The 14,670-nt window shown below is 48.3% G+C and overlaps 1 protein-coding gene and 1 pseudogene across 6 annotated transcripts in view; one reads left to right on the plus strand and one right to left on the minus strand.

The window, feature by feature from the left end:
- Positions 1 to 14,670, plus strand: part of LITAF (lipopolysaccharide induced TNF factor) — a 108,691-nt gene that overhangs the window by 34,341 nt on the left and 59,680 nt on the right. For 2 of the 6 annotated variants that reach the window (XM_081560390.1, XM_081560389.1), the window contains exon 3: positions 4,868 to 4,972. The exons of the other annotated variants lie outside the window; for them this stretch is intronic. The gene's annotated coding sequence lies outside the window, so the exon portion shown is untranslated. The remainder of the gene's footprint in view (positions 1 to 4,867; positions 4,973 to 14,670) is intronic. 6 annotated transcript variants of the gene reach the window in all.
- Positions 4,410 to 4,623, minus strand: LOC145531572 (NADH dehydrogenase [ubiquinone] 1 alpha subcomplex subunit 1 pseudogene; annotated as a pseudogene).

The raw sequence follows: 14,670 nt of genomic DNA on the forward strand, positions 1-14,670 counted from the left end.
ATGGCGATAAAGCAAACACTGCAATAAAGCAAGGACTCTTGAGAGTCCCTTGGACTGCAAGGAGATCAAATCAGTCAATTCTGAAGGAAATCAGTCCTGAATATTCATTGGAAGGACTGATGCTGAAACTGAAACTCCAATACTTTGGCCACCTGATGTGAAGGACTGACTCATTGGAAAAGACCCTCATGCTGGGAAAGATTGAAGGCAGGAGGAGAAGGGGATGACAGAGGATGAGATGGTTGGATGGCATCACTGACTTGATGCACATGAGTTTGAGCAAGCTCCGGGAGTTGGTGATGGACAGGGAAGCCTGGCGTGCTGCAGTCCATGGGGTCGCAAAGAGTCGGACACAACTGAGCAACTGAACAACAAACCTGGAATCATATAGAGAAGGGATTCTGGGAAACTGAGTTCCCAGCTTAAATGCATGCATGCATGTGCGTGTGCTTGTGCTTATGTGTGAGCATGCTCAGTCATGTCTGATTCTTTGTGACCCCACAGACTGTAGCCTGCCAGGCTCATCTGTACATGCAAATTTTCTAGTTAAGAATACCAGGGTGGGTTGCCATTTTTTCCTCTAGGCAGCTTAAATGAGCTGACAGCAAAGTTTACTCCATCTGTCTGTCCTACTTCCCCAGGTCCTCCAAAGCTGGGCAGCCGGGGCATCTTGGTTTCCTTCACGTGACTCTTTATCCTTCCAAAGGACTTCCTCTTCCAAGAGAATGTGTCAGCCTCAAAATTTACAGTGTCACTTCTGCTGTGTTCTGTTGGTCAAAGCAAGTCACAAGGCCAGCCCAGATTTGAGGGGTGAGGAAATAGCTTCCACCTCTTGATGGTACGACTTGCAACATACTATGGTTCTGTTTTTCTTTTCAACCTGTGTTTTCAATTGTGAGACACTAAACTGCCATTGTTGAAAATGTACTATGATAAAAATATAAATGCACAATGACACTGAATGTAAACGGAGCACCCCAGAAATGTGTCATGTACAACCTGTGTGACTGTCCCGACAGCCCTGCTGATGCCACGGGATTCACCTATTTTTCTCCCCTTGCTGTGGTTGGCTTCTGTTATTTTATTTTTTAATATTTATTTATTCAGCTGCACTGGGAGTTGCAGCAGGAAGGATCTTCGAGTTTCTTTGTGGCATGTAGGATCTTTCAGTTGAGGTGTGCAAACTCTTAGTTGAGGCGTGTAGAATCTAGTTCCCTGACCAGGGATTGAACCTGGGTCTTCTGCACTGAGAGGACAGAGTCTTAGCCACTGGACCAACAGGGAAGCCCTGTGGCTTGTTATTTTTGAATGTCCAGTGTTTACCCATTCAAAATGGGCACAGTAACTACCCCTATTCCTACCTGTATTTTAGTGGACTGACCCTCTCAAACTCCCAGTGTGGGCCTGTGGTTATGAACTCTATCACCCTAGCCATAGTGGTTGGCATGTGACCCAATGAGCTAGACTCATGAGATTCAGTCATAAGACTTTTGCTGAAATTCTTGGGAAACTCTGTCCAGCAGGGCTGCTTGGCAACCAGAAGCTTGGAACTGCTGGGGACCATCTTTGCAATCATAAGAGAAAGGCCTGACTGAGAAGGAAACAGTGACAGTGGAGAGTAGAGCCAAGAGATGGAGAGAGAGTGTCTCATGACAGCACTGGAACTCCTGGATCCAGCCATGCCTGAAGTCCTTACCAGGGACATTCCAATCATGTAAAGCCTCTTTGATGTAGGTTTCTATCCATTGTAACCAAGAGATATTGTAATCCAACAATGCCATACAGCTTATTTGGATCATGATGAGGATTAAATGTGCTATGTTATATGAAATATGGGACTCCTAGGGGGCCCATTAGAGGTCTGCTTTCAGGAATGTTTCTTCCCCTCTCCCTGACGGAACATAGTTCCAACTTAAAATCTACTAAAAGTATTAAACAATTTAGAACAGGCGTGGATGGCTTTCGCTGGTTGTAGAACAATAAACACACAGAACGCAAATTTTACATCATCCGCCTGTACTCTTGACACCCTGTATTCTTAATTTAAATTCTGAGAAGGCAGGCGAAAAGCGATGGCTTTAAATAAACCGTGTGAAATGGGGCAAAAACAATCTCGAGAGACACCCGTTTTGTTTTCTCGGCAAGAGAAAAGAGGCGGGGTGGAGGTGGGGCGCTGCAGGGAGATGGCAATCTATAAAGACGGCCTTCCTCCGTCTGCACGGAATTAAAAAGAAGTTCACAAGTGTGGGGGTCTAGATTTGGCTTTTTCACGACTGCCTTTTTCTGGGGGCACTCCAGCGCCCCCCCGCCCTCCCCTCGCTCCCCAAGTTTGTTTTTCCTGCGCCTGAGCTTAGATGTCCGGCAGGCGGAGTGATCCTGGAACTGCACCCCACCCTGGCTAGCCTGGGGAGGCCGCCGGCGGCTTCGGGTCTGCATGTTTAGAAAAGCGTTCGGGCTGATTGTTTATTCTGGGTCTACTGCCGGCCCACGGGCGGCCACGCAGGGCCTTCCAGATGCTTCCAGCTGGGGTCTTGTAAACAGGCCATACTGCCCGGCCCACCGAGGACCTGGTGGTCCCCACCCGCTCAGGCCACCAAAGCAGGTTGCCAAGAAGCCCCTCTGACCAAGCTCTCGTTGCCCTCCACCCGCCACCAACAGCTTTGACCCGGCCGGTCGAGGGTCAGGGCTAGCTCGCACACATGTTGTGTTTTGTTCTGTTTTATTTTGTTCTGTATTGTTTTAATTTGAGCTGGCTATGAAAACTCGGAAGGTTTCACAGGAAAGTCTGGATCCTGGTTTCTCTTTGAAAAAAAATGGAAATGTCTAGTGATACAGGGTCTGCCTTCCTATCCAGCAAACACTGGCTGCAGCGAAGGAACAGCCTGTCCCTTACGTGGTGCCTTATCTTAATTTTGATTGCCCCAGAAGCAGGCTCTGAGGCCAGGATCTGAGTGCAAAGAGTTTATTAGGGAGGGGATCCCGGGAAGGGCTGGGGGTAAACAGGGTGGGGGTGGGAAGGAGGTAGCTCAGGATGCTGGCTGTGGGCAGCCGGGGCTCAGTCCCTCTGGGTACATCTGGGAGTCATGCCGCTGGAGGGGCCAGGGAACTGGGATGTCTCCTGCCAGTGCCTGTCCTTGCTAGAAGACTGCGCCTGGGGTATTAGCTCCCTGGCACTGCCAGTTGGATCAAGAGAAAAGCTTGGTTAGAAAGTCGTGGATAGGACTTTCCTGTTGATCCAGTGGTTAAGAATACGCCTGCTGATGCAGGGGACATGGTTTGATCCCTAGTCTGGGAAGATTCCACATGTGGTGGGACAACTAAGCCTTGGAGCCACAACTACTGAAGCCCACATGCCCTAGAACCCGTGCTCTGCAGCAAGAGAAGCCACCACACTGAGAAGCTAGCACACTACAACTAGAGAGTAGCCCCCTTGCCACAACTAGAGAAAGCTGGCAGGCAGCAGTGAACACCCAGGGCAACCAAAAATTAAATAAATAAACAGATTTAAAAAACCACTCAAAAACACTAATTCTCCCACTTCAATTGGGTGTCCAGTAATTCAATTCTTTTTTTTTTTTTAATCTTTATTTATTTGGCTGCCCAGGGTCTTCGCTGGTGCGTGCAGGCTTTCTCTAGTTTCAGCAGCCAAAAATAAATGAATAGATTTTAAAAAAGAAAGTCCCGGATGGAGAAGCATTGTATGCATTAATGGCAACGCCCGTAGCACCCTTTAGATGGCCCTGCCCTCCTGCTTGCCATAGGCCCTCTGCTCTCTGTCTCTATTTCCCTGACAGGAGGCTGTCATGCTTGTGCCAACTTAAAAAAAAAAAATACACAATGTGCGAGTTGCGTTAAGTTTTGTTTGGGGACAAAATGAGGACTATAGCCAGGGAGATAGCACCTCAGATAAGCTCTGAGAAACTGCTTCAAAGAGATAGGGGGAGGGACAGTATAGATGTGATGCTGGTGAAGGGGGAGTGCATGCAATCAAGCACTTATTTTTGCAGAACAAGGAGCAGTCATCACCGTGAAGGATTTTAGTGCTTTTCTAGATAGCAGGAGATACAAGAATTGGGCTCATAAAATCAGCCTCTGAAAATATCTGTCTGAAGATCTGTCCTGCCAGTTTTCCCCAGAGCACAGTGTGCCTCATTTCTGCTCTCCACCTTGAACTCCTTTCAGAGGGTGTTGAGAATCAGTAGCTGCAGCAGCTCATGATTTAATCATTGTAGACGTAGATGGCAAGTGCCAATTTGTAGCTGACACTGGTACTGCTGATTTTTTTTTCTTTTTTCTTTTTATTACACACTACAAAATACTCTGCATGCTACACAATATGCTGCGTAATCTTCTAGCAGGGATAGAAGAGCATGACTGAGTTCTTTTTCATCAATCAGGAAAACGTTTCCTTAATCAATGTTCTCCAAACCCTTTGACACATAGTCACGGTTTACTCCAGAGACCCGTCTGTCTCTTTCCATCAAATACCACTGATATGAGTAATGGGCAACCCTTTTTTCCTCGCCCCCATTACTGAACCTGTGGATGCCCACGGTGGCCATTACCTGGGATGAACAAGCCCACGCCCATGAAGGCGATCCCGGGAAGAACCTCGAACCACATTGCGACACCGTTCCTCTCTTTTTTTGAACTCTATTTTTTTTTATGTATTTATTTTTTAATTGAAGGATAATTGCTTTACAGAATTGTGTTGGTTTCTGCCAAACATCAACACGAATCGGCCATGGTGGTTTAGTTGCTAAGTTGTGTCCGACTCTTTTGACCCCATGGGCTGTAGCCCGACAGGTTCCTCTGTCCGTGGGATTCTCCAGGCAATATTAGAGTGGGTTGCCATTTCCTTCTCCAGGGATCTTCCTGACCCAGGAATTGAACCCCGGTCTCCTGGACTGTAGACAGATTCTTCTACCGACTGAGCTATGAGGGAAGCCACTACCTATGGAATCAGCCAAAGGTATATATATATATCCACTCCCTCTTGAACCTCCCTCCCCCTTCCCTCCCCATCCCACCCCTCTAGGTTGTTACAGAGCCTCAATTTGAGTTCCGAGTCATACAGCGAATTCCCATGGGCTATCTATTTTATATATGGTATTGTAAGTTTCTATGTTACTCTCGCCATATATCCCACCCTGTCCTTCCTCTTCCCACCCCACCACCACCCGCCCCCCCCATGTCCAGAAGTCTGTTCTCTATGTCTGTGTCTCCATTGCTGCCCTGCAAATAATTTCATCAGTACCGTCTTTCTAGATTCCACATATATGCGTTAGTATGCGTTATTTGTTTTTCTCTTTCTGACTTCACTCTAATAGGCTCTAGGTTCATCCACCTCATTAGAACTGACTCAAAAGGAACACATTAGAGTTAATAATAATAATATTCTGTTGTTTATATATGGCTTCCCTGGTAGTTCAGCTGATAAAGAATCTGCCGGTATGCAGGAGACCCTGGTTCGATTCCTCGGTTGGGAAGATCCCCTAGAGAAGGGATAGGCTACCCACTCCAGTATTCTTGGGCTTCCCTGGTGGCTCAGATAGTAAAGAATTCGCTTGCAACGTGGGAGACCTGAGTTTAATCCCTAGGTTGGGAAGATCCCCTGGAGAAGGGAATGGCTACCCACTCCACTATTCTGGCCTGGACAATTCCATGGACGGAGGAGCCTGGAGTCCATGGGGTCTCAAAGAGCTGGACACAACTGAGTAACTTTCACTTTCACATTCATATATGTACCACATCTTCTTTATCCATTCATCCGTCGATAGACATCTAGGTTGCTTCCATGTTCTAGTTATTGTAAATAGTGCTACAGTGAACATTGGGGTACATGTATCTTTTTCAGTTTTGGTTTCCTTATATATGCCTAGTAGTGGAATTGTTGGGTCATATGGTGGTTTTATTCCTAGATTTTTAAGGAATCTCCATACCATCTTCCATAGTGGCTGTATCAATTTACATTCCCACCAACAGTGCAAGAGGGTTCCCTTTTCTCCACACCCTCTCCAACATTTACTGTTTGTAGACTTTTTGATGTTGGCCATTCTGACTGTTGCAAGGTGATACCTCATTGTAGTTTTGATTTGCATTTTTCTATAATGAGCAATGTCGAGCATCTTTTCATGTGTTTGTTAGCCATCTGTATGTCTTCTTTGGAGAAATGTCTGTTTAGGTCTTTTTCCCACTTTTTGATTGGGTTGTTTGTTTTTCTGGTGTTGACTCGTATGAGCTGCTTGTGTATTTTGGAAATTAATCCTTTGTCAGTTGCTTCATTTGCTATTATTTTCTCCCATTCTCAGGGTTGTCATTTCACCTTGTTTTGATTTTCTTATAGACGAGAAATGTCCCTCTGCCTAAATCACCTTCAAAAATAGGAGAGTAAAATATTAGCTAAGAATGCCCTATGTTTATAATTACAGTCTGTTCACTTCTCCTATTTTTGTGACTGGCCTGGTCCCTTATGCGGGCTGTGTTGGCAGCCTCGCACCCACAGAGCAAAGCCCTGTCATTCATGTGATGAGCAGAGCCCTTGGAGCACTGGCTTCCACTTGGTAACACCTCAGAACTCCTTCCTCTGAGCCCAGGGTGGTGGCTGGCTCTCAGCCCACATCCTCTCATCCATCCTCACAAGTGCCCCGGGGGGGCCCCCCAGAAATACCCCATCTCTCGGGAAGCAAAGGCATTACCCATGTTTACTATCAGCAAAAAGTTATCTTGCTGTCAGCGCATCCATGCAACAAAGCCCAGAGGAACCCCTCACACACTGATTCTCCCATTTCAACTGAGTGTCCTGAAATTCTTTTTTTTTGTTAATATTTATTTATTTGGCTGCACAGTGTCTTCGTTGGGGCACGCAGGCTTTCTCTAGTTTCAGCGATCGGGGCTACTCTCTAGTTGCAGGGCACAGGCTTCTCTTTGTGCTGGCTTCTCTGGTTGTGGAGCTTGGGCTCTAGGTGCGTGGGCTTCAGTACTTGCAGGGCGCAGGCTCAGTAGTTGTGGCGCACGGGCTTAGTTGCCCCAGCAGCCTGTGAGATCTTCCCAGACCAGGGATCCAACCTCCATCCCCTGTGTTGGTAGGCAGATCCTTAACCACCAGGAAGTCCCAGCAATTCAGTTCCGACACTAACTAGTGCCACTAATTACACTCCACAACTAGAATTGGACCCCACAGGTTAAGGGCTCAGTCCCACAAGACAGTCCCCCCTTCAGACCCCAGCCGTAAATGGGATCCCTAGGTTACCTGCACTTCTGTTCCACCACCTAGAGATTTGAGGGTTCTCACAATGCCCCCCATTCAGTTTGATCATTTGCTAGAAGGTCTCACAGAGCACAGGAAAGAGCTGTCCTTACTATTACATATTACCGTTTATCATAAGGAGACAGGTGAACGGCCAGATGAAGATGATGTGAGACACAGGGTCTGAAGGGTCCTGAGCACAGGGACCTCTGACCCCTTGGAGCTAGGGGTGTGCCACCCTCCCGGCAAGTGGATGTGTTTACCCACCCAGAAGCCCCCAGAACCCCATTATTTAGGATATTTTTTAAATTGAGGTTTGATTACACAGGCACAAGTGATTAAATCGTCAGCTGCTGGTGACTGAACTCAATCTTTAGCCTTTTTTCCCAGTAGATGGGACTGAAGGTTCCCACTCTCTAGGCACTTGGCTGTTTTTCCCTTGGCTGTTTTTTCTGGCTACCAGCTCCCCTCCTGAAGCTTTTTAGCCCCAGTCCCTGGAGTTCCCATTAGCAAACAAAAGACACTCTTATCACTCAGGAAATTCCAAGGATTTTAGGGGCTCTGTGCCAGGAATGGGGCAAAGACCAAATATATATATTTGGTATCTATAAATTTTTTTTTTTTTTTTTTAATTATAATACACGCACACGCACACACACACCCCTCTACTTTTCCAGAGTTGCTGCTCAGGCCATTCAGATGGCAGGGCAGAATGGGGATCCCAGAGTTGCTTCTCTTTCTGGGATCCCTGTTCCTTCCTTCTCCCAGTATATATGTTTATCGAGCATCCACTTTGTGCCAGGGCTGAGCTGCCCAGGCGGGGGTGGAGGTTGTGCCTGGCCCAACTGGTACCACTGTATGAGGTCCTGGAAGCTAAGCATCCACTGGCATGAAGTAGTCACTGAAGTCCCTGCTGTGTGTCTAGACTAGGGATCTCCATAGCGCCTAATGGCCAAGTCAGTGGTGGCCAAGCGCTGGGGAGAGAGGGGAGTGACTGCTAATTGGTTGTTGACTAAAACTAAAACAGCCAGTTTCTGGGTTTTGTTTTGTTTTTAACCAGCAAATGGGTTTATTGAGGAATAGCTGCTGCTTCTGCTAAGTAGCTTCAGTCGTGTCCGACTCTGTGTGACCCCATAGACGGAAGCCCACCAGGCTCCCCCGTCCCTGGGATTCTCCAGGCAAGAACACTGGAGTGGGTTGCCATTTCCTTCTCCAATGCATGAAAGTGAAAAGTGAAAGTGAAGTGGCTCAGTCGTGTCCGACTCTTAGAGATCCCATGGACTGCAGCCTAGGATTTTCCAGGCAAGAGTACTGGAGTAGGGTGCCATTGCCTTCTCCGTGAGGAATAGCAGAGAATTGCAATTCAGGACAAGCATGTTACAGCTTGTTACCTATAACCAAAACCATAACCAAGTCCAGAGACACAAAGACAGGACCATTCTTTATTTATAGAAGAGAAAGGAGAGTTGGGAGGGGCTGTTATAATCAAAGAGCTCATTGGAGGAAGCTGGGAGTGCTAAGTGTAGTGGCCTTTCATTGGCTGAGTTGTTACAGCCTCTCATTGGCTGGGCAGTTGCCGGGCAAGGAGAAACTCTTCCTTCTTCCTGTTGGGAGTAAAGTAATAACTTTCTTCCTGTTGGAGATGCTAGGTACATCTCTTCCTGTTTGGAATCTGCAGGCAGCAACGTGTGAGAGGGTGTGAGAGCTCCCCCTTCTTGCCGTCCTGATTTTAACATAAAGGAGGTTTCATGTATTCATCCGGAGAAGGCAATGGCACCCCACTCCAGTGCTCTTGCCTGGGAAACCTCATGGACCGAGGAGCCTGGTAGGCTGCAGCCCATGGGGTCGCGAAGAGTCGGACACGACTGAGCGACTTCACTTTCACTGTTCACTTTCACGCATTGGAGAAGGAAATGGCAACCCACTCCAGTGTTCTTGCCTGGAAAATCCCAGGGACGGAGGAGCCTGGTGGGCTTCCGTCTATGGGGTCGCACAGAGTCGGACACGACTGACGCGACTTAGCAGCAGCAGCAGCAGCATGTATTCATCAGGGTACTTGGAGTGATAGAAATGTTCCAGAACTAGGTAGTGGTGATGGTCGCACAACACTGTGAATGTACTAAATGCCAGTGAATTGTTTAATTTAAAACGGTTGGTTTTATGATACGTGAATTTTACTGCAATTTAAAACAATAAAATGAATGAACTTAATATGAATAATGTATATTTTAACCCAGTCTATCCAAAATGTTATTTTATTTATTTAATAGAAAGACGTATTTTACTTATGTATTTTGACTGCGCTAGGATTTTGTTGCTATGCACAGGCCCTCTCTAGCTGTGGTGAGCACGAGCTACTCATTACGGTGGCTTCCCTTGTTGCAGCGTGTGGGCTCTGTTTGTTGCCCTCAGACTTAGTTGCTCCACAGCATGTGGAATCTTCCCGGACCAGGAATCGAACCTGTGCCCCCTGCATTGGTAGACGGATTCTTAACCACTAAACCACCAGGGAAGACCTCTAAAATGTTACTATTAGAACATGTAATCGTTATAAGAAGTTTTGAATGAGATATTTTATATTCCTTTCTCCATGTAAAGTCTTTGGAATCTAGCATGTGTTGGGCACTGCACCACGGCTCCATTTGGACTGGCCACATTTCAAGTTTTAGCAGCCAAGTGGGGTTGGCTATTCCCTCGTCAGACAGCAAGGCTCTAGAAGGAAGCAAGGCTTCAGAGGAGCCACCAGAAAGTAAACTTCTCACTGCAAAGCCCCTCCCTTATCGTAATTTTGCGTGTGTGATTTGCTCATGGAACCTCCGGAGTCTCTTGTCTGCTCTGGTCAGTTCTCCCTCCCAGGGATGGGGAGAGTGGAGGGGGCTGAATGGAGCCCCTTCCCCCAAAGAGCTCTCTACCCAGAACCTGTGAACGGGATCTTTGCAGATATAATTAAGACCCTTGAGGGAATTCCCTGGGGATCCAGTGGTTAGGACTTGGTGCTTTCACTGCCATGGCCTGGGTTCAATCTCTGGTCAGGAAACTGAGATCCTGCAAGCTGTGCGCTTGCAGAAAAAGAAAAAAAAAAATCATTAAAAAAAAAGACTTGAGGTGAGAGCATCCTGGATTATACAGGTGGGGGCCCCAAATCCAATGACAAGTGTCCTTATAAGAGGAAGAGAGGATGCAGATACAAGGATGATGGAGGCAGAGATTAGAGAGATGCAGCCACAAGCCAAGAACACCCCAGGACTGCCAGGTAAGGAGGAAAAAGTTGTTCTCGACCCTCTTAACGTCCCTGGCTGGGTCTGGAAGTTGAACTGACAAAGATGAACAGGAAAGAAGGAAACACGTTTGACTGAATTTTTACTTGTACAGAGGAGTCTTTACTAGAGAATACAGATCAGAAGTGATCAAAACAGGAAGATTTTGTACTTTTGAGACAGAAACAAGTAAATGTGTGAAGAACAGTGAAAACAAAGGGGTTGGGTTTGGGGTGGGAAGTGGAGAAATAACTAGGAAAAAGGTGAGATGAACAAACCTTGTTTAGATTTCTCGACCCCCAGTTCCCTGCCCATGGTGATAAGAAAGTCCCTCTTCCTCCTGGTACAGGAAGGCCACCTTTCCAATGGGAATTTTATTCTCCTGTTTCAGGGAAGAAGGACGAGGTCAGGGCGATCTTCCTGCTTCTGCTTGAGGTGTTTGGCGTGCTGGGGTGCAGTATTTTGGGGTACAGTGTCCTGAGCTTCATCATTTGGAAGCCCTAGAAGCTGGTAGAGGGACAGGGAGAAGGTTCTCCCCCCTGCCAAGCCTCTAGAAGGGACCAACCCTGCCAGCACTTTGATTTCAGACTTCTGGGCTCCAAGACTGAGAGAGAATAAATAAATGTCTGATTTTTTAAAAAAAATTTATTTATTTTTGGCTGCACTGGGTCTTCATTGCTGCGTGTGGGCTTTTCCTAGTTGCAGCAAGTGGGGGCTACTCTGGAGAGCTGGTATGTGGGCCTCTCACTGCGGCGGCTCCTCTTGTTGGGGAGCATGGGCTCTAGAGCAAATGGGCTTCAGTCTAGGTGGCACGTGGGCTTAGTTGCCCTGAGGCATGTTGGATCCTCCTGGGCCAGGGATCGAACTTGTGTCCCCTGCATTGCAAGGTGGATTCTTAACCACTGGACCACCAGGGAAGCCCCATTTTTTTTTTTTTTCAAAGCCACTCAGTTTGTGCTAATTGCTATGGCCACCCCAGGGAGGAAAAAAGAAAGTGAGAGATAACTGTGTTAACGTTCCAAGCAGCATCCCTCCTGTTCCTTCCTAGGGTTAGTTCAAGTCTGGGCTTCAAATCCTGAACCTTGGAACCTAGGACGTCTTCTTGAACTTTCATTAGCCTCAACCGCCCCATCTGTACAATGGAGATAAGGGTGCCCCCTGTTTTCTAGGGGTGTCATGGGAATGAGTGAGACGTGCAGGTAAATGCAGACCTTAGGACCTGGCAGGGAGCAAAGGGACCCCCCAGAGCAGCAATGTTCATCACTGCCATTGTTCCCATCTTGTTGTTCAGTCGCTCAGTTGTGTCTGATTCTTTGCGACCCCTTGGGCTGCAGCACATCAGGCTTCCCTGTCCTTCACCATCTCCCAGAGTTTGCTCAAACTCATGTCCATTGAGTTGATGATGCCAGCCAACCGTCTCATCTGTCCCCCCCTTCTCCTCCTGCCCTCACTCTTTCCCAGCATCAGACTCTTAGAGATGAAGAAACTGAGGTTTAGCAAGTGAAGTGGCTTTGCCCAGTCATCAGGCACCAAGAGTCAGGGAAAGGCTGGCTCTTTTGAGTCTGAATCCTGCTTTCTAGAATGCTCTCTCTGTTCGGCTGTTCCTCTAGCTCCCCATTCCCCACCCCATGCTCCGGTTCCACCAGCCAGAGCTGCCCAGGGTTACCCGTCTGCTCAGTTTGTCTGTGTGCCACACCTTCCATCTCACTGTTTCTGTAAGACAGTGTCCTTCCCGCTCCTCCCTGCAGTAAACTCTGGCTTCAACCAGTGCCACTTCCTCCAGGAAGCCTTCTCTGACTGCCTGCTCCCTCTGGGAGCTCTCCCAGGAGTCCATCCATGCTGAATCAGCAGGGTCCCTGCCCTCCAGGAGTTGGTAGATGGAGGGGAGAATGTTACTCTGCCTTTTCAGGGTGTGCCTGCATGCTTAGTCATGTCTGACTCTTTGTGACCCTGAAAATCTAAATAGGCAGGACAATAGGGTCTGACCTCTCGAACCCAACTGTGACCAAATTACCCAGGAGAAAGCAGCCCTGGGGACCTGCATCTGGCTGCATTGTGAGTTTCCCTGTTGACAGAGCAGCTCTGGCCTCTGCCCTTGTGAGCACCTTTCCTCTTTCCACCCCACAAGGATCAGAAGCGGGAACAAAAACTAGAGTCAAGAATTCGGTTGGGGATTTCCCTAGTGGTCCAGTGGCTAAGACTCTGCACTCCCAGTGCAGAGGGCCTGGGTTTAATCCCTGTCAGGGAACTAGATCCCACATGCTGCAACTAAGACCCAATGCCAGCCAAATAAATAAATAAATAAAATTATTAAAAATAAAAAAGAGAACTCGGTTGGCTGGCCCTCTCATGGGAAGAAGGCATCTCTGCCCTAGATATGCTACCCCTGTGCCTCTCCAGGGAACAGGATTCTGGGATGATGGAGAGGGACTCTCGAAAGTCTCTGGGAGCCACAGGGAGCCTCCCAAATGGTGTCCGATGACCTCTGGGCTAGAAAGGTGGAAGTGAACGTGTTAGTCACTCAGTCATGTCTGACTCTTTGTGACCCCATGTACTGTAGCCCACCAGGCTCTTCTGTCCATGGAATTTCCCAGTCAAGAATGCTGGAGTGGGTTGCCATTTCCTTCTCCAGGGGATCTTCCTGGAGGATCAAACCTGTGTCTACTGTATTGGCAGGCAGATTCTTTACTGCTGAACCACCAGGGAATCCTCAGGTGATCCATGGGCCAAAGACAATTCTCAAGAGAGATCTTGATTGACACTGGTTCTCTGGGAAAGACATCGGTGCTTTTCTGTTTCTCTTTTAATCCTCCTTTTTTGTGAGTAGGCACGTTGCTGTGCTGTGCTTAGTTGCTCAGTCGTGTCCGATTCTTTGTGACCCCATGGACTGTGTAGCCTGCCAGGCTCCTTTGTCCATGGGGATTCTACAGGTAAGAATACTGGAATGGGTTGCCATGTCCTTCTTCAGGGAGTCTTCCAAACCCAGGGATCAAACCCAGGTCTCCTACGTTGCAGGTGGATTCTTTACCATCTCAGCCACTAGGGAGGGTGGAACTGCTCCCAAACAGGGCTGACTCATCCCTGGGGCATTTTAGCTCCTCCTTGCCTCCCCAGCCTTCCCAGGGGCTCAGACAGACAGAGGAGTGGGGAGCATGGGTGGAGAAGTTGATTGCCAGTTCTGAGCTGGAGGGGGAAATGGGAAGCTGGGGAGACCCTCCTGTTACCTGCTAGGGCTCCTCTGGGTTCCCAATCCAGGTCTGTCCTGCCTGGGCCTTGGGTAACTTTCTGTCCAGGTTTCCTGTGCCTATGAGAGTCCTGCCAGCTGGGTTGGTGCCACCATCCACTGGTCACGTGTAGTCGGTTCTGACCACAGGTGGCCCCACAAGAGGTTAGCCAGCTCTTCCCATAGAAACCTCCTGGGGGTTGCCTACGGTCCTACCTCCCTCATTCTCTACCTGCCTTCCGGAAAACCCAAGGGGACAGCTAGGGAGGAGCCTCCCTACCGACCTGAGCACCACCCCCCGCTAGGCTGACCCCTGGGCAACCCCATCTCCAATGAATGAGAGGACATCAGAGTCCAAGGCCACCCGGTTCCCGGAGTCACAGTGTCTGACTTACCGTGCTGGCCTTGTGCAAGAAACACTGTTCCAGTTTCGTCTGTGTGGGCAGTGCTCTGAGATCCTCAGGCTCCAAGGCTGGGTTTCCGTCCTCCCCACAGACATGTGGCCATGCTGGGCACCCACCTGCTGAGAAACCTCTTACCCAGGCCAGGTGGCGATTCCAGAGCTCCCAGGAGAGGAAGAGGCCTTTGCAATGACACCAACACGTGTGTGTGTGTGTGTGTGTGTGTGTGTGTGGTGTGTGTGTGTGGTGTGTGTGTGTGTGTGTGTGTGTGTGTAGGAGAAGGGGGAGTGCTCTCCTGCTTCCCATCCTGCTCAGAAGACACAAGGCCTGGGGGAAGTTTGCTCCTGATTAGCTGCTGGTTTAATAGCTATTTCCAGGCAATGGTGGGTGGCAAAGAGCTTTTACAGACATGCCCTCTGAGGGTAGGATTGCTAGAGTTACAAAGAAAAATAGAGATGCCTAGTTAAATTTGACTGTCGGAGAACTAACAGGTGATTTCTTTAGTGTAAGTATATCCCATGCAATGTTTGGGGGCATACT

The sequence above is a fragment of the Giraffa tippelskirchi genome, chromosome 13 (assembly GCF_054371585.1).
Source record: "Giraffa tippelskirchi isolate mGirTip1 chromosome 13, T2T-mGirTip1v1.2.pri, whole genome shotgun sequence".
Classification (NCBI taxonomy): domain Eukaryota; kingdom Metazoa; phylum Chordata; class Mammalia; order Artiodactyla; family Giraffidae; genus Giraffa; species Giraffa tippelskirchi.